Below are 26,808 nucleotides of genomic sequence, written 5' to 3' on the forward strand. Positions count from 1 at the left end.
TATAGATGGACTAATAGAACAAGTCCCACACACAGCTAGAAGCCCAAATATTTTTTCAGAGGTACATGCAGATAAAAATTATATTCAATTTGCAACCTGATGGAGGTCAGTATAGATGGACTAATAGAACAAGTCCCACACACAGCTAGAAGCCCAAATGTTTTTTCAGAGGTAGATGCAGATAAAAATTATTTTTAATTTGCAACCTGATGGAGGTCAGTATAGATGGACTAATAGAGAAAGTCCCACACACTGCTAGAAGGCCAAATATTTTTTCAGAGCTAGATGCAGAAAAAAATTATATTCAGTTTGCAACCTGATGGAGGTCAGTATAGATCGACTAATAGAGAAAGTCCCACACACTGCTAGAAGGCCACATATTTTTTCTGAGGTAGATGCAGAAAAAAATATATTCAGTTTGCAACCTGATGGAGGTCTGTATAGATGGATTAATAGAACAAGTCCCACACACAGCCAGAAGCCCAATATTTTTTCAGAGGTAGATGCAGAAAAAAATATATTCAGTTTGCAACCTGATGGAGGTCAGTATAGATGGACTAATACAACAAGTCCCACACACAGCTAGAAGCCCAATATTTTTTCAGAGGTAGATGCAGAAAAAAATATATTCAGTTTGCAACCTGATGGAGGTCTGTATAGATGGATTAATAGAACAAGTCCCACACACAGCTAGAAGGCCAAATATTTTTTCAGAGGTAGATGCAGATAAAAATTATTTTTAATTTGCAACCTGATGGAGGTCAGTATAGATGGACTAATAGAGAAAGTCCCACACACTGCTAGAAGGCCAAATATTTTTTCAGAGCTAGATGCAGATAAAAATTTTATTCAATTTGCAACCTGATGGAGGTCAGTATAGATGGACTAATAGAACAAGTCCTACACACAGCAAGAAGCCCAAATATTTTCTCAGAGGTACTGTAGATGCAGATAAAAATTATTTTTAATTTGCAACCTGATGGAGGTCAGTATAGATGGACTAATACAACAAGTCCCACACACAGCTAGAAGCCCAATATTTTTTCAGAGCTAGATGCAGACAAAAAATTATTTTGAATTTGCAACCTGGTGGAGGTCAGTATAGATGGACTAATAGAGAAAGTCCCACACACTGCTAGAAGGCCAAATATTTTTTCAGAGCTAGATGCAGAAAAAAATTATATTCAGTTTCTAACCTGATGGAGGTCAGTATAGATCGACTAATAGAGAAAGTCCCACACACTGCTAGAAGGCCACATATTTTTTCTGAGGTAGATGCAGAAAAAAATATATTCAGTTTGCAACCTGATGGAGGTCTGTATAGATGGATTAATAGAACAAGTCCCACACACAGCCAGAAGCCCAATATTTTTTCAGAGGTAGATGCAGAAAAAAATATATTCAGTTTGCAACCTGATGGAGGTCAGTATAGATCGACTAATAGAGAAAGTCCCACACACTGCTAGAAGGCCACATATTTTTTCTGAGGTAGATGCAGAAAAAAATATATTCAGTTTGCAACCTGATGGAGGTCTGTATAGATGGATTAATAGAACAAGTCCCACACACAGCCAGAAGCCCAATATTTTTTCAGAGGTAGATGCAGAAAAAAATATATTCAGTTTGCAACCTGATGGAGGTCAGTATAGATGGACTAATACAACAAGTCCCACACACAGCTAGAAGCCCAATATTTTTTCAGAGGTAGATGCAGAAAAAAATATATTCAGTTTGCAACCTGATGGAGGTCTGTATAGATGGATTAATAGAACAAGTCCCACACACAGCTAGAGGGCCAAATATTTTTTCAGAGCTAGATGCAGATAAAAATTATATTCAATTTGCAACCTGATGGAGGTCAGTATAGATGGACTAATAGAACAAGTCCCACACACAGCTAGAAGCCCAAATATTTTTTCAGAGGTACTGTAGATGCAGATAAAAATTATTTTTAATTTGCAACCTGATGGAGGTCAGTATAGATGGACTAATACAATAAGTCCCACACACAGCTAGAAGCCCAATATTTTTTCAGAGGTAGATGCAGAAAAATATATATTCAGTTTGCAACCTGATGGAGGTCTGTATAGATGGATTAATAGAACAAGTTCCCACACAGCTAGAAGCCCAATATTTTTTCAGAGGTAGATGCAGAAAAATATATATTCAGTTTGCAACCTGATGGAGGTCATTATAGATGGACTAATACAACAAGTCCCACACACAGCTAGAAGGCCAAATATTTTTTCAGAGCTAGATGCAGATAAAAATTATATTCAATTTGCAACCTGATGGAGGTCAGTATAGATGGACTAATAGAACAAGTCCCACACACAGCTAGAAGCCCAAATATTTTTTCAGAGGTACTGTAGATGCAGATAAAAATTATTTTTAATTTGCAACCTGATGGAGGTCAGTATAGATGGACTAATACAACAAGTCCCACACACAGCTAGAAGCCCAATATTTTTTCAGAGGTAGATGCAGAAAAAAATATATTCAGTTTGCAACCTGATGGAGGTCTGTATAGATGGATTAATAGAACAAGTCCCACACACAGCTACAAGCCCAATATTTTTTCAGAGATAGATGCAGAAAAAAATATATTCAGTTTGCAACCTGATGGAGGTCAGTATAGATGGACTAATACAACAAGACCCACACACAGCTAGAAGCCCAATATTTTTTCAGAGCTAGATGCAGAAAAAAATTATATTCAATTTGCAACCTGATGGAGGTCAGTATAGATGGACTAATAGAATGATGCTATGCCCAAAAGATTTTACTTCACTAGGTGCAGTAAAAAAATTTGTATTCTATACACAGGTGATATATCTTGCAACACAGATAGGCTACTCCACTGACTAACACACTCTGCAATAGGCCAAAAAGGATTAGCTTTGCTAGATTCAGCCAAATGCTGTGAAAAAAACTTGCACAGCACTGGCACAGACCTGCCTGGCAAAAACTGATAGGAACTGATGTAACCTAGTCCTGAAAAGTACTCCAATTACAATTAGTCTTTACTCCCACAACCTATCTATTTAAGAGCACAGACCTGCCTGATAAAAGTCATAGGAAATGATGTAACCTAGTCCTTAAAAGGACTGCAATCACAACTATTCCCTACTCCCAAGCTATCTGTAGATTTGTGCGAAAATTGGCTTGAAATTAACAAGGTATAGCGCACACAGCAACAGCGGTGCCGTCTAACACGCAGCTGCAGCAGTGACAAAATGGTGGCGACGGGGAAAATGGCTTGGTCTTATAGGGCAAGGACATGTGACATACACTGCCAATGACACATGCCCTTGCTCGTATGAAAAAAAGCACTTCGCTCCGTGTGTGCGCTGCTGATAGGCTGACAGATTGCACCTCCCCACTGTAAATGCGGGAAAGAGAAAAAAAAAATGGAGATCTTCATTGTTCCTGCAGAGATCCATCCCCTGCCCCTCCCCCCACCCCGCTGTACACTCAAACTGCGTATAAACATTAATTTTCATCATTACTGAGAAAAAATCCAGTTATGATTTTGGTGCACGAACAGTTATCGAACATAACCTCGAACAGCCAAATTTTTCTCAAATTGTTCGTGTTCGCCGAATTGCTCGAACACCGCCCAAAACAGCTCGAATTTGAGATTGGCGAACAGTTCGAGTAGAACAACGCTCATCTCTACTCTTAAATAGATATGTTGTGGGAGTAAATACTAATTGTAATTGCAGTCCTTTTCAGGACTAAGTTACATCAGTTCCTATCAGTTTTTGCCAGGCAGGTCTGTGCCAGTGCTGTGCAAGTTTTTTTCACAGCATTTGGCTAAATCTAGCAAAGCTAATCCTTTTTGGCCTATTGCAGAGTGTGTTAGTCAGTGGAGTAGCCTATCTGTGTTGCAAGCTACACCAACTGTGTATAGAATACCATTTTTTTTACTGCACCTAGTGAAGTAAAACCTTATGGGCATAGCATCATTCTATTAGTCCATCTATACTGACCTCCATAAGGTTGCAAATTGAATATAATTTTTTTCTGCATCTAGCTCTGAAAAAATATTTGGCCTTCTAGCTGTGTGTGGGACTTGTTCTATTAGTCCATCTATACTGACCTCCATCAGGATGCAAATTGAATATAATTTTTTTCTGCATCTAGCTCTGAAAAAATATTTGGCCTTCTAGCTGTGTGTGGGACTTGTTCTATTAGTCCATCTATACTGACCTCCATCAGGTTGCAAACTGAATATAATGATTTTCTGCATCTACCCTAGACAATAGTTTTGGCCTAATACCACAGTTTGGCCACTCAGCTTTGCTCGGTTCCCATCCATTGTTTTTTTGTGCAAACAACTCCAGAGTTGTGAATTAGTTAACCACCAAAATGAGTGGAAAAAGGCCTGCTGCTGGTGGAAAGGGGAATAGGCGTGTTGGGAAGGGGAAAAAAGGTTGTGTCCGTGGAGTAGGTGTTAAAGCAACAGTAACATCTGCAGAAAAAAAGACCATCTTCCAGCAATACTAAAATGTCTACTTCTTTATGTGGACAATGTGATAAGATCCCTTTCTTACGGCCACGCCAATCGCTACAAATTCCAGATGAGGCACAAAAACAGCAGGTGCTTCAACGGATATTAAGTGATCCTGTAAGTGGGTCTCCTCCACATCAACTTCAACATCACAAATACTCCAGTCCTCAGAAGTGTCACCCCAATCGCACTTGCTTCCTCACAGCTCCCAAATCTCCAGCTGCCCATCTGAGTATGAGGTAGAACAGATGGTTGAGTATGCAGATCTGTTTACTCATACTATAGCCTGGGAATCAGAGGTCGGCTCCAGCGCTTCTGTGAATCTAGACGAGGAAATGATCTGCACTGATGCCCAGAATCTTTATGAGTCGGATCCAGGACCAGACGCAGAAGGTTCTGACCATAATGTAGACCCTCATTCCCAAACTGTAACTCCTGTTGGTGGAGACAATGAGGAAGACGATGATGAGACTCAAATACCTGGAGCGACAACTTTAATTTTTTGTCAGGGCAGGAACAGGTTGGCTCTGAGGACGACGGGTGTGATAACACACAGGGTGATGATGATGAGGTTGGAGATCCCACTTACTGTCAACCCACAGTCAGCCAAGAGATGAGGTCAGCAGAGGAGGCGGAGGAGGATGCTAGTGACGACGAGGTCAGGTTGCGCCTTCCTGGACAGAGACGTAGTACTGGATGCACGTCAACAACTGCATCCTCAAACACAACTCTGCCTCTGACCACAAGTCGTGGTGGCTCTTCAGGTCGCATGGGTGCTAAGCCTTGCATAGCCTGGGCATTTTTTCAGATCGATAAAGATGACCCAACTCGTGTTATCTGTAACATTTGTCAACAAAAGCTAAGTAGAGGCCAAAAAATACATAGTTTGAGTACTTCATGCATGAACCGGCACATGGACATGAAGCATAAGTTGCAGTGGGAAGCTCACTGTGCTACAATGCGGCCTAGCCGGGCGGGCCAACCACCGTCTGCCCCATCGTGTGCATCTGCGGCCTCTTCATCCTCTGTGACTGGGGGGACAGCAGTCACACCTGTTTTGGGACGCAGACCTGCCATCTCTTTACCCGCAACAGCCAGCGTGATTGGCAGGTCTTCATTTTCTTTGGAGGTGGTAACACCAGCTGGTGTTGAGCGCTGTCCGACATCGATAGCACCACCTTTGGATCAAGGCAACCTAACATGTCCGCCTGCATCTTCCTCACAGACCGACAGTTTGCCGGGGACACCCTTATCAACCCTGTCTAAACACAACAGCCAGCCCTCAGTCCCTCTGATGTGGACAAGTAAAAGACCATTTCCTCCTAGCCATGAGAAAGCTAAGAGGTTGAATTTCACCATCTGCAAGCTCTTGGCTACAGAAATGCTGCCTTTCCGCCTGGTGGACACAGAGGATTTTCGAGACCTTATGTCCGTCGCAGTGCCCCAGTACCAGATGCCCAGTCGGCACTACTTCTCAAAGAAAGGTGTGCCTGCGCTCCACCAGCATGTCGCAAACAACATCACCGCTTCTTTGAGAAACTCTGTGTGTGACAGGGTGCATTTCACCACAGACACTTGGACGAGTAGGCATGGACAGGGGCATTACATGTCGCTGACTGGGCACTGGGTAACTATGGTGACAGCAGGACAAGGGGCTGCTGTCCAAGTCTTGCCGTACATACGAGTTGTGCGTCAATCCTCTTTATGTCAAAGTTCCTCCACTGCTTCTGCCTCCTCAACCTCCTCTCGGTCCTTCACCTGCACCCAAAGCCTGTCTCGTCATGCCACAAGCTTTCTAACTGCGCAGAAGGGATCCTGCACACCTCCTTACTATGCTGGCAGTAGGGCTCAACGTCATCAGGCGGTTTTTACTTTGAAATGTCTGGGAAATGTGAGTCACACAGCTGAGGAGTTGAGGTCAGCTCTGGAGAACCAACTTCATGAATGGTTGTCTCCACTGGACCTGAAACCAGGGAAGGCCGTGTGCGACAATGCTGCAAACCTGGGTGCGGCCCTTCGCCGGGGAAATGTCACACACGTGCCTTGTATGGCTCACGCGTTGAACCTGGTTGTCCAGCAATTTTTAAGGCCACTATCCCAGACTAGATGGCCTTCTGCAGAGGGCACGGTCGCTGTGTGCCCACTTCCGCCGTTCGCATCCCGCAGCTCAGCGACTTACATCTCTAAAGAAGTCGTTGGGCCTGCCACTTCACCGGCTAAAATGCGATGTGCCTACCCGGTGGAGTTCAACTCTGCACATGTTGCAGCGACTGTGGCAGCACCGACAAGCCCTGGTGCAATACGTTCTGACGTATAGCCTGGGCCAAAGGGATCCAGAGGTGGGGCAAATCACGCTGGAGGAGTGGTCTCAGATCAGGGACCTATGCACCCTTCTGCACAGTTTTGAAATGGCGACGAAGATGTTTAGTGCTGACGATGCCATTATCAGCATGACTATTCCGGTGATTTACATGCTGGAGCACATGTTAAACAGAATTCGGAGTCAGGTGGTGGCACAAGAGGAGGTGGAGGAAGTAGAGGAGGAGGAGTTGTATGCGGAAGGGCTAACATCTGCAAGGTCCAGACGGTCGGCAGCACCAAGGCGGCAGGCATGTGAGGGTGGGGGAGATGGTTTTACCAGGGCGCATGGTAGCAGCCAAACTAGTGAGGAAGGTGCAGGAGCCCAGGAAGAAGTGGAGGACGAACTGATGGAAGACTCATCAGATGAGGGAGACCTTGATCACATTTCTGTTGTGCGAGGTTGGGGGGAGAGGACAGAGGAAGGAAGCATGATTGTTACCTCGCCACCAACACAACAGGGACTTGGTGCTCCTGGATGCGCAAGACACATGAGTGCCTTCTTGCTGCACTACCTGCAACATGACCCTCAAATTGGGAGAATTAGAATTAATCCTGACTACTGGGTTGCCACACTGTTAGGTCCCCGGAACAAAAGTAAATTTGCAGAAATAATTCCTGCTATAGAAAGGGATGCACGCATGCAGGAGTATCAGCAGAGACTGTTGCAGATTCTTACATGTGCTTTTCCACAAAACACAAGTGGTGCACGTAGTGAATCTCACAGTTCCAACATGACAACCGTGGGACCGTCGAGTGTTCAGCACTCAAACCGTAACAGAAATACAGTATCTGCTGGTAACATCAATTTTGCGGAATCATTTCACCACTTTTTTAGCTCATCCTTTGCAAGGCCACAGGAGACAAGAAGTCTGACACATAGTCAACGCCTAGAGACGATGGTACAAGAGTATCTCCAAGTAAACATTAAAGCCATGACTGTCACTGGACCCTTGCTCTTTTTGGGCTTCCAATCTGGATAAATGGCCGGAGCTCGCCACTTACGCCTTGGAGATCTTGTCATGCCCCGCAGCCAGCGTTCTGTCTGAACGTGTGTTCAGCGCTGCTGGTGGTGTGCTGACAGATAAGCGCACTCGGCTCTCCACTGATAATGTAGACAGACTCACGTTCATAAAGATGAACAAATCATGGATGCAAAATGACTTTTCTACCCCTGTGTCATCCTGGGGAGAGTAAAAGCTTGATGATTGGTTAAAATCATCTCACCAACCGTTTTAAGCTTTCAAATTACTAATCATGTTTATCTGTATCTTGGCTGGAAAATTATTTGGGCTTTGTAGCAGTGTGCAGTAATGATTCTATTAGGCCATCTATACTAAGCTCCACCAGATTTAAAATGACTAATCATGTTTATCTGTATCTTGGCTGGAAAATTATTTGGGCTTTGTAGCAGTGTGGAGTAATGATTCTATTAGGCCATCTATACTAAGCTCCACCAGATTTAAAATTGCTAATCATGTTTATCTGTATCTTAGCTGGAAAATAATTTGGGCTTTGTAGCAGTGTGCAGTACTGATTATATTAGGCCATTTAAACTAAGCTCCACCAGATTTAAAATTAATAATAATTTTTAGCTGCATCTAGCCCGGAAAATAATTTTGGGGCTCCGAGATGCGCAAGACATATAAGTGCCTTCTTGCTGCACTACCTGCAACATGACCCTCAGATTGTCAGAATTCGAAGTAATCCTGACTACTGGGTTGCCATACTTTTAGATCCCCCACACTCTTCGATCAACCTTTTCATTTTAATAAAGACCAAAAAAATGGTCATTTTTGAAATTATAAGCATTAGCAGGTTATTAGAAACTGAAATCAAACAGTTTTCAACTCAAAACTTTATTCTAGGTGATGTTACATTTGCACATAGGACCCCTTGTTCGAAAGGAGCTTCTGAACTCTCTCGTCCATTGAATTTGTCAGGTTTTGGATGGTTTCTGCTTCAATTGTTTTGCATGACGACAGAATACCCTCCCAGAGCTGTTGCTTAGATGTGAACTGCCTCCCGCCATCATAGACACTCCTTTTGATGATGCTCCAGAGGTTTTGAATGGGGTAGAGGTAAGGGGAGCATGGGGGTCACACCATAAGTTTGTCCCCTTTTATGCCCATATCAGCCAGAGATGCAGATGTGTTATGTGCAGCATGAGACGGTGCATTATCATGCATGAAAATGATCTTGCTGTGGAATACACGGTTCTTCTTCTTGAACCATGGCAGGAAGTGCTGTTTGAGAAACTCCACATACATTATGGAGTACATCTTTACCCCTTCAGGGATCCTAAAGGGGCTGACAATCTCTCTCCCCATGGTTCCAGCCCAAAACATTACTCCACCTCCTCCTTGTTGGCGCTGTAGCCGTGTTTGCGTGGGGTGTCCATCAACCAGCCATCCTCCACTCCATCCATCTGGACCATCGAGCGTTGCACGGCACTCATCCGTGAACAAAACAGTTTTGAAATCAGTCTTCATGTAATGTTTGGCCAACTGGAGCCGTTTCTGCTTGTGTGCAGTGGATAGAGGAAGTCGACAGGATGGCGTAAGCACAGCTGAAAACCTCTGAAGGACCCTGCATCTTGTTGTTCGGGGGACGTTGGAGGCACCAGCAGCTTCAAAAACTTGTCTGCAGCTATGACAAGGCTTTCTTGCCGCTGCTCTTTTAACCTGACGTAATTGCCTGTAGGAAAGAGTCCTCAATTTGCCCTTATCAGCACGCACACGTGTGTACTGTGAATCAGCTACATACTTCTTGATTGCCAAGACACTTCATCCTGATCATCGCACAATGTTGATTGTAGTCATGCCTTGACCTAAACACTCCACAATTTGTTGCTTCTCAGCAGCCGACACATCCTTTTTCTTTCCCATTTTGGCAGAAAATGTAGGCTGCTTAATAATGTGGGACAGCCTTCTTAAGTAGTCTTGCCGTTCATTGGACACACCTGCCAAACTAATTAGCACAGGAATCTGCAATTGCTTACAGTGATATAAAGAGCCCTGACACACATCACCATCAATGAGTTTAACTGACAAACAAACAAATTCTTCCCTTATCACTCCTAAACACTATTTGCATAATAATTTGGAACACAGTGTACATGTGCTTTTCCACAAAACACCAGTGGTTCACGTAGTGAATCTTACCGTTCTAACTTGCCAACCGTGGTCTGTATGGAGTTGTTCAATAAAGGGCCCAAAATTAAGATAACATAGACGGGAGAGGTCTCTATGAATAGGAATTCCTAAGAATTTGATACCCTGTGAGGGCCAGGCAAAGGGAAAGTTGGACTGGATGGAATCCTGTATGGATTTGGGGAGGGAGGCATCGAGGGCCTCAGACTTCGCTGTATTGATTTTAAAATTTGACCATGTAACAAAGTGATCTATTTCAGACATAACAGCCTGCTGATGGATATATGTGATTGACATCATCAGCAAATGCAGAGCACTTGTACTCGGTGCCTCCCACCTCAATCCACCTAATATTGGGGTTATGGCGAATTGATGAGAGCAGGTGCTCCGTCACTAGGATGTATAAGAGAGGGGACAGAGTAAATCCCTGCCTTGTCCCATTGGTGATTATGAAAGGTGATGAAAATGTTCTGACCCCCTGGGCCTTGGGACATCCGGAGCCGGACCCTTTTTGGTGGATGCTGGTGGTTGTAGTCTCCGTGGTGGCGACCCGGTTCCGTGGCTCAGGGCGGTCAAAGCAGTGGCGGAACTATTTATATGGTTTTGATGTTTAAATGTCCGACTACGCCACCCGTGGATTGCGGTCAGAGTGAACCGCCGCTGCAGGGCAGACCGCTGAGGCTGGTGTTGTGGGTGCAGCAGAGCGTAGCATAACTCCCCACGGGAGGAGTATAGCCTCAGGGCAGTGTATGCGGAGGATGGGGGTGATGGTGCAGGGCAGCAGCATTAACGACACAGAGTCAGTGATGCAGTCCAGGGCCTTTACTCACAGTTCTTATTATCCAGACCACTTCTGCAGGTAATGGCTGCCCACGTCGTACTGTGCTCACCAGGTGAGGGGCTCAGACAACTCCAAGATAACTTTGGAGTGCTTCACAGGACCACCTTTGTGTGTCCTTTCTCTTGCCTTTCTTACCAACCCTTCTGTCCGGCTGCCTCGGGCCTCCTCTTGGTAAACTTGGCGCCAGTTTCCCTGACCCTCTGTGCTGCCCTCCTAGCGGGTGTAGCGAGGGGCTGCGCCACATAAAATGTCACAGCCTCCGGTTTCTAGCTGAGGGTCGTTTCCCACCTCCACTAGTTTCGGGGACCGGTCTCCCCCTTTGGCCTGACCCTTCCACACAGGTGGATTCGGGCGTGCGGTGGCGACTCGCCCGTCCACACCCCTGGGATCCCTTCGTTCCTCATTCCTGGAGCCTTCTCCGCTCCTCTTCCTTCCTTCTCCCTCTTCCAGGCCTGGGCCTCTGTTACTAGGCCCGCCTCTGGAGCAGAGCTCATGCAGAGCCCCAGCTCCCTGTCACTTCTGCTCAGACTTCTCTGCACTGAACTAAGAAGGTGCCCACCTTTTATACTCCCTTCTCAATGCACCCAGGAACTGCTTCCTCCCTGCTCCTGCACTACAGGGTTCCCCTTCCTCAGTGTTCCCTCCCCCCACTCCAGCCAGGGACAGGGACTGTCGTGCCCATCGCAGGGGCATATTGGTCGCCCTGCCCCACGGCAATGTGGTGTAATGCATGCAGGTGTCGGGATCCTGATCCACACTCCAGCCTTACCTGAGAGTGAGATATCACACCTCTGGGTGAGGTGCAATACCTCTGCAGCAACCGAGCCCTCGGGGTGCTACAGTTCCATTTATCTTCAGCCTAGGTGATGCATTACGATACAGGGCCGTGATTTTGCCTATAAAAGGGTCCCCTAGACCCCTACCCCAAGCTTTTTAAGAGAATAATATATGGCGTGCCAGGAGACTCTATGGAATGCTTTCTCAGCATCCAACGAGAGTATTTAATTACAAATTTTTAACTGCATCTAGCCCAGGAAATACTTTGTGCCTAGTAGCAGTGTCTGCTAGTCAGCGGATTATCCCGGCTGTTAAGCAAGCTACACCACCTGTAGTTTGGACACTTAATTTTTTCAAAGGAAATGCTTCGTGACCACGGGATACTAAGTGAAGAGCATCAGGAGGCACCCCAAGGCATAGGGGCTGGGACTGGCGGTAGGACGCCTTGCGGTGGACAGCCGAGCTCGATCCTTATAAAAGCTTTTTAACTGCAGCAGCTTTAGTGGACGCTACTGGAGCTGGAATTACGCGGCTGCTGGCATGAGACTTGCCCTTCAATAGATCCTTGTAAAAGGATTTAAAGTGTATTCATTCAAATTAGAGAGACAATTTAAATTAAAAAGCTTAGAGCTGCCTCCACCACAGGGGGGCTCGCTCGATCCACCAGCGGACAGGCACCAGTATTGGGAGAGAGGGGCTGGCCATCAGGGTCCACCGCGGGTCTGGCACAAACGGAGGTGGCACGGGCAGGAACGGACTGGCCGTGTCGGCTTCTCACTTTTTGGATTGTAGAAGGGCATGACATGCCTATATCTGTGTCTCCCCCTCCTTTTACTCCTCCGCCTCTTTTCTTTTCGCATGACTATATGTACTTGTTACTTTTCCATGTGTTAGTTATGTCTTCTGAGCAGTTTGTCAGCTTTTGGACACCTTTGAAGGTGTTTTCTATGTGCTTCTATGTGCTTTTGTTTGCCTGCCATTGGTTTTAACGGTGTTCGAAGGTGTTCGACGAACACCTGGGTGTGAGGTGCAGGGAGAAGGCCAAAGAAAGGACACACAGAAGGTCGTCCTGCTAAGTACTCCGGAGCTATCTGGGGGTGGACTGAGCCCCTCACTGAGTACGCACAGCACGAAGGGTGAGATTGCTCTGGTACCTGTAATCTGGACTGCAACAACTGTGAGTAAAGATCTTGGGACTGCATCACACGGACTCTGTGTTCATTACTGACTCCCTGCACTACAACCACCATCATCCACCCATCATCCACCCACACTGCCCTGAAGCTACACTCTTCCTGTGGTGAGTAATAATACCATTGCTGCAAAACCACCAGCTTCAGAGGACTGTTCCGCAGCGGCGGCCCCTTTGGCCGCACTCCACAGGTGGCGTAGTCGGATATTATAAAATCCATATATACAAATTACCGTTGGATTGACCACCCTGGGTCACGGACCGGGTCACCGCAACAGTGACTACAACCCCCAGCGTCTACCGGCCCGGCTCAGGGTACCCCACGGCCCAGGGGGCGCGTCAACTTCATAGGTCCCTGATCTGAGACCACTCCTGCAGCGTGATTTGCCCCACCTCTGGATCTCGTTGGCCCAGGTTATACGTCAGAACGTATTGCACCAGGGCTTGTCGGTGCTGCCACAGTCGCTGCAACATGTGCAGAGTTGAATTCCACCGTGTCGGCACATCGCATTTCAGACGGTGAACTGGCAGGCCCAACGACTTCTGTAGAGATGTAAGTCGTTGAGCTGCGGGATGCGAACGGCGGAGGGGGGACACAGCGACAGTGCCCTCTGCAGAAGGCCATCTAGTCTGGGATAGTGGGCTAAAAATTTATGGACAACCAGGTTCAACACGTGAGCCATACAAGGCACGTGTGTGACATTGCCCTGGTGAAGGGACGCACCCAGGTTTGCAGCATTGTCGCACATGGCCTTCCCTGGTTGCAGGTCCAGTGGAGACAACCATTCATGAAACTGGGTCTCCAGAGCTGACCACAAGTCCTCAGCTGTGTGATTCACATTTCCCAGACATTTCAAAGTAAACACTGATGCCGTTGAGCCCTGCTGCCAGCATAGTAAGGAGGTGTGAAGGATTCCTTCTGCACAGTTAGAAAACAGGTGGCATTACCAGACTGGCTTTGGGTGCAGGTGGAGGACCGAGAGGAGGTTGAGGAGGCAGACGCAGTGGAGGAACTTCGAGATAAAGAGGATTGACGCAAAACTCGTGGGGACGGTAAGACTTGGACAGCAGCTCCTTGTCCTGCTGTCACCATAGTTACGCAGTCCCCAGTCAGTGACATGTAACGGCCCAGTCCATGCCAACTCGTCCAAGTGTCTGTGGTGAAATGCACCCTGTCACACATAGAGTTTCTCAAAGAAGCGGTGATGTTGTGTGCGACATGCTAGTGGAGCGCATGCACACCTTTCTTTGAGAAGTAGTGCCGACTGGGCATCTGGTACTGGGGCACTGCGACGGACATAAGGTCTCGAAAATCCACTGTGTCCTCCAGGCGGAAAGGCAGCATTTCTGTAGCCAACAGCTTGCAGATGGTGAAATTCAACCTCTTAGCTTTCTCATGGCTAGGAGGAAATGGTCTTTTACTTTTCCACATCTGAGGGACCGAGGGCTGGCTGTTGTGCTTTGACGGGGTTGAGTAGGGTGTCCCCGGCAAACTGCCGGTCTGTGAGGAAGATGCAGGCGGACATGTTAGGTTGCCTTGATCCAAAAGTGGTGCTCTCAATGTCAGAGAGCGCTCAACACCAGCAGGTGTTTCCACTTCCCAATGAACTGACGACCTGCCAATCACACTGGCTGTTGCAGTTAAAGAGGTGGCAGGTCTGCGTCCAAAAACATGTGTGACTGCTGTCCCCCCAGTCACAGAGGATGAAGAGGCCGCGGATGCACAAGATGGGGCAGACGGTGGTTGGCCCAGCCTGCTAGGCCGCATTGTAGCACAGTGAGCTTCCCACTGCAACTTATGCTTCATATCCATGTGACGGTACATGCATGAAGTACTCAAACTATGGATTTTTTGGCCTCTACTTAGCTTTTGGTGACAAATATTACAGATAACACGAGTTGGGTCATCCTTATCGATCTGAATAAATGCCCAGGCTATGCAAGGCTTAGAGCCCATGCGACCTGAAGAGCCATTACGACTTGTGATCAGAGGCAGAGTTGTGGTTGAGGATGCAGTTGTTGACGTGCTTCCAGTACTCTGTCTCTGTCCAGGAAGGCGCAACCTAACCTCGTCATCAATAGCATCTGTGATGCCCCGCTGCGCTTGGTATCACAGATCCTAGAAGAGTGTATTGATGGAATCCTCCACAAGAGGCCCCCATAAACATTCACACATCTCCACCTTCCACCTCAGACCAGCAGAGGGAGCCCGTTAGGGATATAAATAGGGAAGGTGGAGCTAGGCAGTTCAGTTCCTCTGAAGAGTTCCTGCAGTAGAGAAGCCTAAGAGATGTCAGTCTGCAGTGGAGCTCAGTCTAGTCTAGAGAACTCAGTTAATAGTTCAGCAGTGGAACACGAGGCTCCTGCTAGCTAGATTTAGGGAGCCCAGATAGAGCTTAAGGTGTGCCGGCGCCATAAGATCGGTGAAGCGCGGCAAGCTGCCGTTAGTGTGTATAGCCTAGTGAGGGCCCGAGAAGGCCGAAGGCGAGTGGCGAGTTAGTACATAAGGGGCAGAGGAGCTTAACCAGCTCACCCCGAAGCATTTACCGGACACCGGATCCGAGCTTACCGGGATCTCTATGACCCAGTAAGGCATAACCGGAATCCCTGCAGAACTACAAGTCCCAGTATCGCTAAGGTGCTGATACGTAACAGAGCCAGGAGACGCTTAGGCCCCCCATACTGGGAGCGTGAACTCCAAGAGAAGGCCCTACCACAAGGTCAGCCAGCGCAGGACAGAGACAAAGTTAGGCCTAGCTCCAGGCAGGTCAGAAACTTACTACGCAGAGGCAGGAAACAGGAGGCCCTACACCCGCTCATTGGGGAGGATCCTGATATGCACCCTTCACCCTACAGTGCTCCGGGATGTGCCTGAATTTCCTCCAGTAAAAGGTACTGAAGTGACTACCGTGTCCGTTCCCGTTCTTGCTCTGACCCAGCTGGGTCTCGCCTGTCCTGCATTTCCCCTGCATACGCTGCCCTGAGACCGAGCTCCACCTGTGGGGAGCTATACCATCGAGCTGCCTTATCACGGGCCTCAGTGGACTGCTGCAGCGCTGGTGCTTCTCACCAGATACCACAGGTGGCGTCACGAACTCTTATAAAATTAACAATTATCCACCCTTTTAAAGAGTGACCCCAGGGTATGGGCCAGGGAGCCGACCACCGCGACATCCCCAAGGCCAGGCAAAGGCCCGGGTGACCTCATCGACTGGCTGACTGTGGTTTGACAGTAAGTGGGATCTCCAACCTTGTCATCATCACCCTGTGTGTTATCACACCCGTCTTCCTCAAAGCCAACCTCTTCCTGCCCTGACCGAAAAGTCAAGTTGTCGCTCCAATCAGGTATTTGAGTCTCATCATCGTCTTCATCATTGTCTCCACCAACAGGAGTTACAGTTTGGGAACGAGTGTCTACATTATGCTCAGAACCTTCTTCATCTGGTCCTGGATCCGATTTATAAAGATTCTGGGCATCAGTGCAGATCATTTCCTCATCTGGATTAGCAGAAGCTCTGGAGCAGACCTCCGCTTCCCAGGCTATAGTATGAGTAAACAGCTCTGCAGACTCAACCATCTGTGTTACCCCATACTCAGACGGGCAGCTGGAGACTTGGGAGCTGTGAGGAAGCAAGTGCGATTGGGGTGACACCTCTGAGGACTGGAGTATTTGTGATGTTGAAATTGAGGTGGAGGAGAGCCCACTTGAAGGAGCACTTGATATCCGCTGAAGCACCTGCTGTTTTTGTGCCTCATCTGGAATTTGTAGCGATGGGCGTGTCCGTAACAAAGGGATCGTATCACATTGTCCACGAAAAGAAGTCGACATCTTAGTTTGGCTGGAAGATGGTCTTTCTTCTGCAGATGTTACTCCCCCCCCACCGCGGGGGGGCTCAACTCCCCAGCGGACAGGCACCAGCATTGGGAGAGGGGGGCTGGCCGTCAGGGTCCACCGCGGTTCTGGCACAAACCGGCGACACGGAGGTGGCACGGGCAGGAACGGACTGGCCGTGTCGGCTTCTCACTTTTTGGATTTTAGAAGGGCATGACATGCCTATATCTGTGTCTCCCCCTCCTTTTACTCCTCCACCTCTTTTCTTTTCGCATGACTATATGTACTTGTCACTTTTCCATGTGTTAGTTATGTCTTCTGAGCAGTTTGTCAGCTTTTGGACACCTTTGAAGGTGCTTTCTATGTGTTTCTATGTGTTTTTGTTTGCCTGCCATTGGTTTTAACGGTGTTCGAAGGTGTTCGACGAACAGTTCGACGAACAGTTCGGCGAACACACGGGTGTTCGACGAACCGAACCGAACTCGAACACTACGGGGGTGGCTCAACACAACAGATAATACAGGGGGGTGTACTCACGCTGAGTGCAGTATGTATAATGTACTGAGAATACAGGGGGGTGTTCTCAGTCACGCTGATCGCTGTATGCATAGCGTACTGAGAATACAGGGGGGTGTACTTATTCAGTCTGAGTGCTCTATGTAAAATGTACTAAGAATACAGGGGGGTGTACTCACTTACGCTGAGCGCTGTGTATATAATGTACTGAGAATAGAGAGGGGTGTACTCACTTAGGCAAAGCGCTTTATATATAACGTACTGAGAATAGAAAGGGGTGTACTCACTTACGCTGAGCACTGTATATATATCGTACTGAGAATACAGGAGGGTGTACTCACTTACGCTAAGTGCTTGATATATAACGTCCTGAGAATACAGAGGGGTGTACTCACTTACGCTAAGCGCTTGATATATAACGTACTGAGAAAACAGAGGGGTGTACTCACTTACGGTGAGCGATGTATATACTATCGTACGGAGAATACAAGGGGGTGTACTCACTTACGCTGAGCGCTGTGTATATAAAGTACTGAGAATACAGGGGGGTGTACTCACTTAGCCTAAGCGCTGTATATATAGTGAACTGATAATACAGGGGGGTGTACTCACTTACACTGAGCGCTGTATATATATAACGCACTGAGAATACAAGGGCTGTACTCACTTACGCTGAGCGCTGTATATATAACATACTGAGAATACAGGGGGGTGTACTCACTTATGCTGAGCGCTGTATATATAGTGAACTGAAAATACAGGGGGTGTACTCACTTATGCTGAGCGCTGTATATATAACGTACTGATAATACAGGGGGGTACTCACTTACGCTGAGCGCTGTTTATACAGTGGTGGCCAAAAGTATTGGCACCCCTGCAATTCTGTCAGATAATACTCAGTTTCTTCCTGAAAATGATTGCAATCACAAATTCTTTGGTATTATTATCTTCATTTAATTTGTCTTCAATGAAAAAACACAAAAAGAATTGTCCTAAAGCCAAATTGGATATAATTCCACACCAAACCTAAAAAAGGGGGTGGACAAAAGTATTGGCACTGTTTGAAAAATAATGTGATGCTTCTCTAATTCGTGTAATTAACAGCACCTGTAACTTACCTGTGGCACCTAACAGGTGTTGGCAATAACTAAATCACACTTGCAGCCAGTTAACATGGATTAAAGTTGACTCAACCTCTGTCCTGTGTCCTTGTGTGTACCACATTGAGCATGGAGAAAAGAAAGAAGACCAAAGAACTGTCTGAGGACTTGAGAAACCAAATTGTGAGGAAGCATGAGCAATATCAAGGCTACAAGTCCATCTCCAAAGACCTGAATGTTCCTGTGTCTTCCGTGCGCAGTGTCATCAAGAAGTTTAAAGCCCATGGCACTGTGGCTAACCTCCCTAGATGTGGACGGAAAAGAAAAATTGACGAGAGATTTCAATGCAAGATTGTGCGGATGGTGGATAAAGAACCCCGACTAACATCCAAACAAGTTCTAGATGCCCTGCAGTCCGAGGGTACAACAGTGTCAACCCGTACTATCCGTCGGCATCTGAATGAAAAGGGACTGTATGGTTGGATACCCAGGAAGACCCAGGAAGACCCCACTTCTTACTCTGAGACATAAAAAGCCAGGCTGGAGTTTGCCAAAACTTACCTGAGAAAGCCTAAAAAAACGTTTTAGTCGGTGTTAAAGCAACAGTAACATCTGCAGAAAAAAGACCATCTTTCAGCAATACTAAAATGTCTACTTCTTTATGTGGACAATGTGATAAGATCCCTTTCTTACGGCCACGCCAATCGCTACAAATTCCAGATGAGGCACAAAAACAGCAGGTGCTTCAACGGATATTAAGTGCTCCTGTAAGTGGGTCTCCTCCACATCAACTTCAACATCACAAATACTCCAGTCCTCAGAAGTGTCACCCCAATCGCACTTGCTTCCTCACAGCTCCCAAATCTCCAGCTGCCCATCTGAGTATGAGGTAGAACAGATGGTTGAGTATGCAGATCTGTTTACTCATACTATAGCCTGGGAATCAGAGGTCGGCTCCAGCGCTTCTGTGAATCTAGACGAGGAAATGATCTGCACTGATGCCCAGAATCTTTATGAGTCGGATCCAGGACCAGACGCAGAAGGTTCTGACCATAATGTAGACCCTCATTCCCAAACTGTAACTCCTGTTGGTGGAGACAATGAGGAAGACGATGATGAGACTCAAATACCTGGAGCGACAACTTTAATTTTTTGTCAGGGCAGGAACAGGTTGGCTCTGAGGACGACGGGTGTGATAACACACAGGGTGATGATGATGAGGTTGGAGATCCCACTTACTGTCAACCCACAGTCAGCCAAGAGATGAGGTCAGCAGAGGAGGTGGAGGAGGATGCTAGTGACGACGAGGTCAGGTTGCGCCTTCCTGGACAGAGACGTAGTACTGGATGCACGTCAACAACTGCATCCTCAAACACAACTCTGCCTCTGACCACAAGTCGTGGTGGCTCTTCAGGTCGCATGGGTGCTAAGCCTTGCATAGCCTGGGCATTTTTTCAGATCGATAAAGATGACCCAACTCGTGTTATCTGTAACATTTGTCAACAAAAGCTAAGTAGAGGCCAAAAAATACATAGTTTGAGTACTTCATGTGACGCGCCCCCTGGGACATATTCCTTTTTGAGGGGAATACCCGGCACCGGATCAGATGGGGGGGTTGTAGTCTCCGAGCGGCTGTGACCCGGTCCCGTGCCCAGGGCGTCAAGCTCAGTGTTATGTGGCAGCTTTACAGATGTTACTAAAGTTCTTTTGTGTCGACTACGCCACCCGTTGTGATGCGGTCACTGTGGCCGCCGCTGCAGCAGGGTCCGCTGAGGCTGATGGTGGATGCGCAGCTTGGTGGGATAACCCCCAACGGGAGGGGTATAGCCTCAGAGGGGACAGGCGCAGAGGATGGGGGTTGTGGTGGTGCGGTGCAGCCGGCAATGAAGACAGACTCGGGTTGTGCAGTTAAGGGTGTTTACTTACTGCTGATGTTGTACTGGTCACTCCAGCTGCTAGTGACCACCCGAGCCGTGCTGCGTCCACCAGGTCCTGGATCCAGCCAACCCCCAAACAAGTCCGGAGCGTGGCCCTGAGCTCTCCCTCTGTCCTTTCTTCAGCCGTCCCCACCAGGGATTCACCTAGGTCCAGCTCCCTCGGGCCTTCTTTTGGGACACCCTTGGCCCTGGGTTCCCTGACCCTTCACGTGGTGTGCCTTCGGGGTGAATGTGGTAGGTGACCGTGACAGACACTGCCCACGGTCTCCGGTCTCTGGCTGGGGATTGTTTTTGCCCCCACCAGCTTGGGTTCCGGTACCCTCTTGCTGACTCCTCACCCGGTGCTCTAATTTGGGTTCTTGGGTCCCTTCTGTCTTCCCCCTCTGGGTCTTTCTCTTTCTTTCTCCTCTCTCTCTCTCCAGGGCTGCTGTTTCCTTCTCTCTCTCCAACTGACTTGTTCTCAGCGTCTGACCCTGATCTAAGTTGGTGCCCTCCTTATATATCCCTCTATGTGTGAGCTCAGGTGACCAGCACCCAATGAGCTCCTATCACTACCCAGACTGCTCCCCCTATCTGCCCCTACACTACATGGGATGTACCACCCCCCTCCCACTCCAGCCAGGAACAGGCTCGGTTGTACCTGCACATTTCTAAGTGGGAGTACCGTCGGCCTGCTCCTCTGGAATGGGATGTATGTAGTGCATGCAGTCTATCTGAGCTCAGTTCCACACTCCTTCCTTACCCGGGAGTGGAATATCACACCTCTGGGTTGAGGTGCAATACCCCTGTAGCAGCCGAATCCTCAGGGTGCTACATTCCCCCCTGGTAAATCACAGCACGTCCTCGGGCTGTAAGACATAAAACACCAAAACATACAAATTTTTCATATAAACATATAAAACATATAAGACATTATATATATAACATATCTTATCAGATAAAACTTTCTCGTAGACTTCTCTTGTCTCTGGTTCCTCCTCCGGACACTGTGCAACGTGTGTCCGGGAAAAGTGCGACAGTCTCTTAGAAAATCTGGTTTTCTTATAAAACCGGTAGGGGGCGCTTTAGGACGCGCAACTATATACAGGGAAGTTGGAAGTTGGCCGCTCTCAGTCCTCGGCCAGGTAGAGGGAAGGGAATGGCTGCTCACAGTCCTCAGCCTGTAGGATGAAGGGGTTAACGGGTAAAACAGTTCACTGGTCCCAACGGGGACTATTTTAGCAGCAACAACAGTTCCAGTTCCTTTATACCCTGATTGGGTAACTATTTACAACACCTGCTCTGCCGCACTCAACGGCGTCTTCCTCCTGCTCTTTGCTTATAGCTGGTTGTTACTTCAGACCCGTCCGGGTCCTCTTGCTCCTCCTCCTCGCACCGCAACTCCTCCTCCGTCAGGCGGTGTACGTGGAGGGCGTAAGGTCCTTTGGCACACTTGGGCCGGGTGAAAGTGACCTCGACTCCGTCGTAGAGGTCACGGCCTTTATGACCTTCCGGCAGGTGGGACTCGACGTCTCTGCGAGTCACAAAAACGTCACCGCGGTTGTTACGGTCCCGAATAAAGCCCCACCCATGCTGCGGGTTGAACTTTATCACTGTCCCGATGGTGCGGGGACAATGCGCTGCACGGGGGTTCCTCCTAGTCCGGCTCTTCTGCTCCGCGCTCTGGATTTGGGCCTGTTGTTCTCTGACCCGCCTCTCCTCCCGTTCTCTCTTAAACTCTGCCAGCTGTTGACGGCAACACTCTGTACGTTCAGCTGCGGCTGCCCGAGTTTCTCCGGTGAACCCCATCAAATCTTCTCCCGTGGGGTCCCACACGAATTGGGCTTCTGCTAGAGGAGGCGAGACCCGAGCCACGGGCTTCGGAGCCGGGATTAGGGGCTCACACAAGGGCCCTAGTCTTTGCTGCCGCTCCAGCTCAGGGTACCCTTCGGGCCAGATGAAGGGCCGCCCGTCCGGCCATGTGAGCTGGCCGAAGAGGTCCTCCCCCAGGTGTGGCACCCTAGGTATTGCGGGCGCGGGCGCGGTGGTGGTGGCGCCCGGGTTGCCCAGGCCTTGCGGCCAGGCCTGGGGCACCTGGAAGGTGAAGGGCACCGTTAGGACGGCGGCGCCCTGGGCTACCTGGCCTTGCGGCCAGGCCGGAGGCTCCGCGGAGGTAGGGGGCGCTGTTGGTGGTGCGGCGCCCGGAGGTACTAGGCCTTGCGACCAGGCTGGTGGTACTTCCTGCTTTGTCACGCTCCGGGTCGGGGCGCGTGACGTCACAGGGGTCGCTGCGGCGGCTTCCGGTCGGGGCCTAGTCCATGGCGGTGACCTGGCGGCTACGGGCACAGCAGGGGGACTTTCGGGCTCTGCGACGGGGAGCTGGGGCAGGTGAGCGGTGTCACGGCTTGGGGTATAGGCGTCCCCTTTACCTGCCTCCATGCGTTCGGCTCCCTCCTCGGCGCCGTCTCCGGCCTTGGGTCCTCCTGCGCCATCCTCAGAGGCGGTCTGCTTCCTCTTCCAGGGTAGCGTGCTCCGTTGACTGGTCTCTGCTTGCTGGGCCATCTCCCGGCTCCACTCCGCCAGTATCTCACGCTGTACCCGGGCCATCCTCCTTGCGAGGCCCTCCAGGGCAGTTTGTGCACACTCCCGGTCTCGGGGGAGCTGCGCTAGGATCTCCGCTAGACCTAGCGGGGTTGTGGACTCTAGCAGGCTCCTGACCATCGGGTCGGTGCTGCTCTGCTCTGCTTCCGGCAGGCTCCTGGCCAGCGGGCCGGTGCTGCTCTGCCCTCCTTCCTCGGTCTCTAGCAGACTCCTGGCCAGCGGGCCGGTGCTGTTCTGCTTTCTTTCCATCTCCGGGTGAGCTTCTCCGCTACTCCTTGTTAGACCTCTTGCCTCCGGGTGCGCTCGCTCCAGACTGCTCCAAGCGACACCCATCTTTTCTCTTCTCTTTCGTCTCCTCCCACTTAGAGGGCGGTCCCGGGGCAACTCGGTGACTGTCAGCTCCAGGGGGAGTTCTTTCACGCTGACAGACACCTCCAGCATCACAGTCTCTGTTGGTGGGGGCGGTTTCCACTTTTGGCGCCATTTTCTGTCCTGGCCCACGATGGGAGGTGGCCTCCTGCCCTCCTTTGGCACGCCCATAATGGCGTCCGCTGCTCTTCCAAGGCGGGAAATCTGCGGTTTTGGCGGGAATCGCTTCCCAGTGGCGGGAAACTCTGCAGATGGCGGAAACAAGCTGGAAATGGCGGACAATCGGCGGGAAACGACTGGTGATGGAGTCCGATGGCGTGGACCCTCCGGAACCGGCGGGAGACTTCTTTCTGAGGTAAACTTGCACTTTTCTTCAGGCACGCAGTACCCGGGTGTTGCGGGCACGTAATCCTGCCGACTACGCCAAAGTTGACGCGCCCCCTGGGACATATTCCTTTTTGAGGGGAATACCCGGCACCGGATCAGATGGGGGGGTTGTAGTCTCCGAGCGGCTGTGACCCGGTCCCGTGCCCAGGGCGTCAAGCTCAGTGTTATGTGGCAGCTTTACAGATGTTACTAAAGTTCTTTTGTGTCGACTACGCCACCCGTTGTGATGCGGTCACTGTGGCCGCCGCTGCAGCAGGGTCCGCTGAGGCTGATGGTGGATGCGCAGCTTGGTGGGATAACCCCCAACGGGAGGGGTATAGCCTCAGAGGGGACAGGCGCAGAGGATGGGGGTTGTGGTGGTGCGGTGCAGCCGGCAATGAAGACAGACTCGGGTTGTGCAGTTAAGGGTGTTTACTTACTGCTGATGTTGTACTGGTCACTCCAGCTGCTAGTGACCACCCGAGCCGTGCTGCGTCCACCAGGTCCTGGATCCAGCCAACCCCCAAACAAGTCCGGAGCGTGGCCCTGAGCTCTCCCTCTGTCCTTTCTTCAGCCGTCCCCACCAGGGATTCACCTAGGTCCAGCTCCCTCGGGCCTTCTTTTGGGACACCCTTGGCCCTGGGTTCCCTGACCCTTCACGTGGTGTGCCTTCGGGGTGAATGTGGTAGGTGACCGTGACAGACACTGCCCACGGTCTCCGGTCTCTGGCTGGGGATTGTTTTTGCCCCCACCAGCTTGGGTTCCGGTACCCTCTTGCTGACTCCTCACCCGGTGCTCTAATTTGGGTTCTTGGGTCCCTTCTGTCTTCCCCCTCTGGGTCTTTCTCTTTCTTTCTCCTCTCTCTCTCTCCAGGGCTGCTGTTTCCTTCTCTCTCTCCAACTGACTTGTTCTCAGCGTCTGACCCTGATCTAAGTTGGTGCCCTCCTTATATATCCCTCTATGTGTGAGCTCAGGTGACCAGCACCCAATGAGCTCCTATCACTACCCAGACTGCTCCCCCTATCTGCCCCTACACTACATGGGATGTACCACCCCCCTCCCACTCCAGCCAGGAACAGGCTCGGTTGTACCTGCACATTTCTAAGTGGGAGTACCGTCGGCCTGCTCCTCTGGAATGGGATGTATGTAGTGCATGCAGTCTATCTGAGCTCAGTTCCACACTCCTTCCTTACCCGGGAGTGGAATATAACACCTCTGGGTTGAGGTGCAATACCCCTGTAGCAGCCGAATCCTCAGGGTGCTACACATGCATGAACCGGCACATGGACATGAAGCATAAGTTGCAGTGGGAAGCTCACTGTGCTACAATGCGGCCTAGCCGGGCGGGCCAACCACCGTCTGCCCCATCGTGTGCATCTGCGGCCTCTTCATCCTCTGTGACTGGGGGGACAGCAGTCACACCTGTTTTGGGACGCAGACCTGCCATCTCTTTACCCGCAACAGCCAGCGTGATGGCAGGTCTTCATTTTCTTTGGAGGTGGTAACACCAGCTGGTGTTGAGCGCTGTCCGACATCGATAGCAACACCTTTGGATCAAGGCAACCTAACATGTCCGCCTGCATCTTCCTCACAGACCGACAGTTTGCCGGGGACACCCTTATCAACCCTGTCTAAACACAACAGCCAGCCCTCAGTCCCTCTGATGTGGACAAGTAAAAGACCATTTCCTCCTAGCCATGAGAAAGCTAAGAGGTTGAATTTCACCATCTGCAAGCTCTTGGCTACAGAAATGCTGCCTTTCCGCCTGGTGGACACAGAGGATTTTCGAGACCTTATGTCCGTCGCAGTGCCCCAGTACCAGATGCCCAGTCGGCACTACTTCTCAAAGAAAGGTGTGCCTGCGCTCCACCAGCATGTCGCAAACAACATCACCGCTTCTTTGAGAAACTCTGTGTGTGACAGGGTGCATTTCACCACAGACACTTGGACGAGTAGGCATGGACAGGGGCATTACATGTCGCTGACTGGGCACTGGGTAACTATGGTGACAGCAGGACAAGGGGCTGCTGTCCAAGTCTTGCCGTACCCACGAGTTGTGCGTCAATCCTCTTTATGTCAAAGTTCCTCCACTGCTTCTGCCTCCTCAACCTCCTCTCGGTCCTTCACCTGCACCCAAAGCCTGTCTCGTCATGCCACAAGCTTTCTAACTGCGCAGAAGGGATCCTGCACACCTCCTTACTATGCTGGCAGTAGGGCTCAACGTCATCAGGCGGTTTTTACTTTGAAATGTCTGGGAAATGTGAGTCACACAGCTGAGGAGTTGTGGTCAGCTCTGGAGAACCAACTTCATGAATGGTTGTCTCCACTGGACCTGAAACCAGGGAAGGCCGTGTGCGACAATGCTGCAAACCTGGGTGCGGCCCTTCGCCGGGGAAATGTCACACACGTGCCTTGTATGGCTCACGCGTTGAACCTGGTTGTCCAGCAATTTTTAAGGCCACTATCCCAGACTAGATGGCCTTCTGCAGAGGGCACGGTCGCTGTGTGCCCACTTCCGCCGTTCGCATCCCGCAGCTCAGCGACTTACATCTCTAAAGAAGTCTTTGGGCCTGCCACTTCACCGGCTAAAATGCGATGTGCCTACCCGGTGGAGTTCAACTCTGCACATGTTGCAGCGACTGTGGCAGCACCGACAAGCCCTGGTGCAATACGTTCTGACGTATAGCCTGGGCCAAAGGGATCCAGAGGTGGGGCAAATCACGCTGGAGGAGTGGTCTCAGATCAGGGACCTATGCACCCTTCTGCACAGTTTTGAAATGGCGACGAAGATGTTTAGTGCTGACGATGCCATTATCAGCATGACTATTCCGGTGATTTACATGCTGGAGCACATGTTAAACAGAATTCGGAGTCAGGTGGTGGCACAAGAGGAGGTGGAGGAAGTAGAGGAGGAGGAGTTGTATGCGGAAGGGCTAACATCTGCAAGGTCCAGACGGTCGGCAGCACCAAGGCGGCAGGCATGTGAGGGTGGGGGAGATGGTTTTACCAGGGCGCATGGTAGCAGCCAAACTAGTGAGGAAGGTGCAGGAGCCCAGGAAGAAGTGGAGGACGAACTGATGGAAGACTCATCAGATGAGGGAGACCTTGATCACATTTCTGTTGTGCGAGGTTGGGGGGAGAGGACAGAGGAAGGAAGCATGATTGTTACCCTCGCCACCAACACAACAGGGACTTGGTGCTCCTGGATGCGCAAGACACATGAGTGCCTTCTTGCTGCACTACCTGCAACATGACCCTCGAATTGGGGAGAATTA

This window comes from Phyllobates terribilis, unplaced genomic scaffold, assembly GCF_046119375.1.
Source record: "Phyllobates terribilis strain yellow unplaced genomic scaffold, ASM4611937v1 Scaffold_13__5_contigs__length_258822181, whole genome shotgun sequence".
In the NCBI taxonomy this organism is placed as follows: Eukaryota; Metazoa; Chordata; class Amphibia; order Anura; family Dendrobatidae; genus Phyllobates; species Phyllobates terribilis.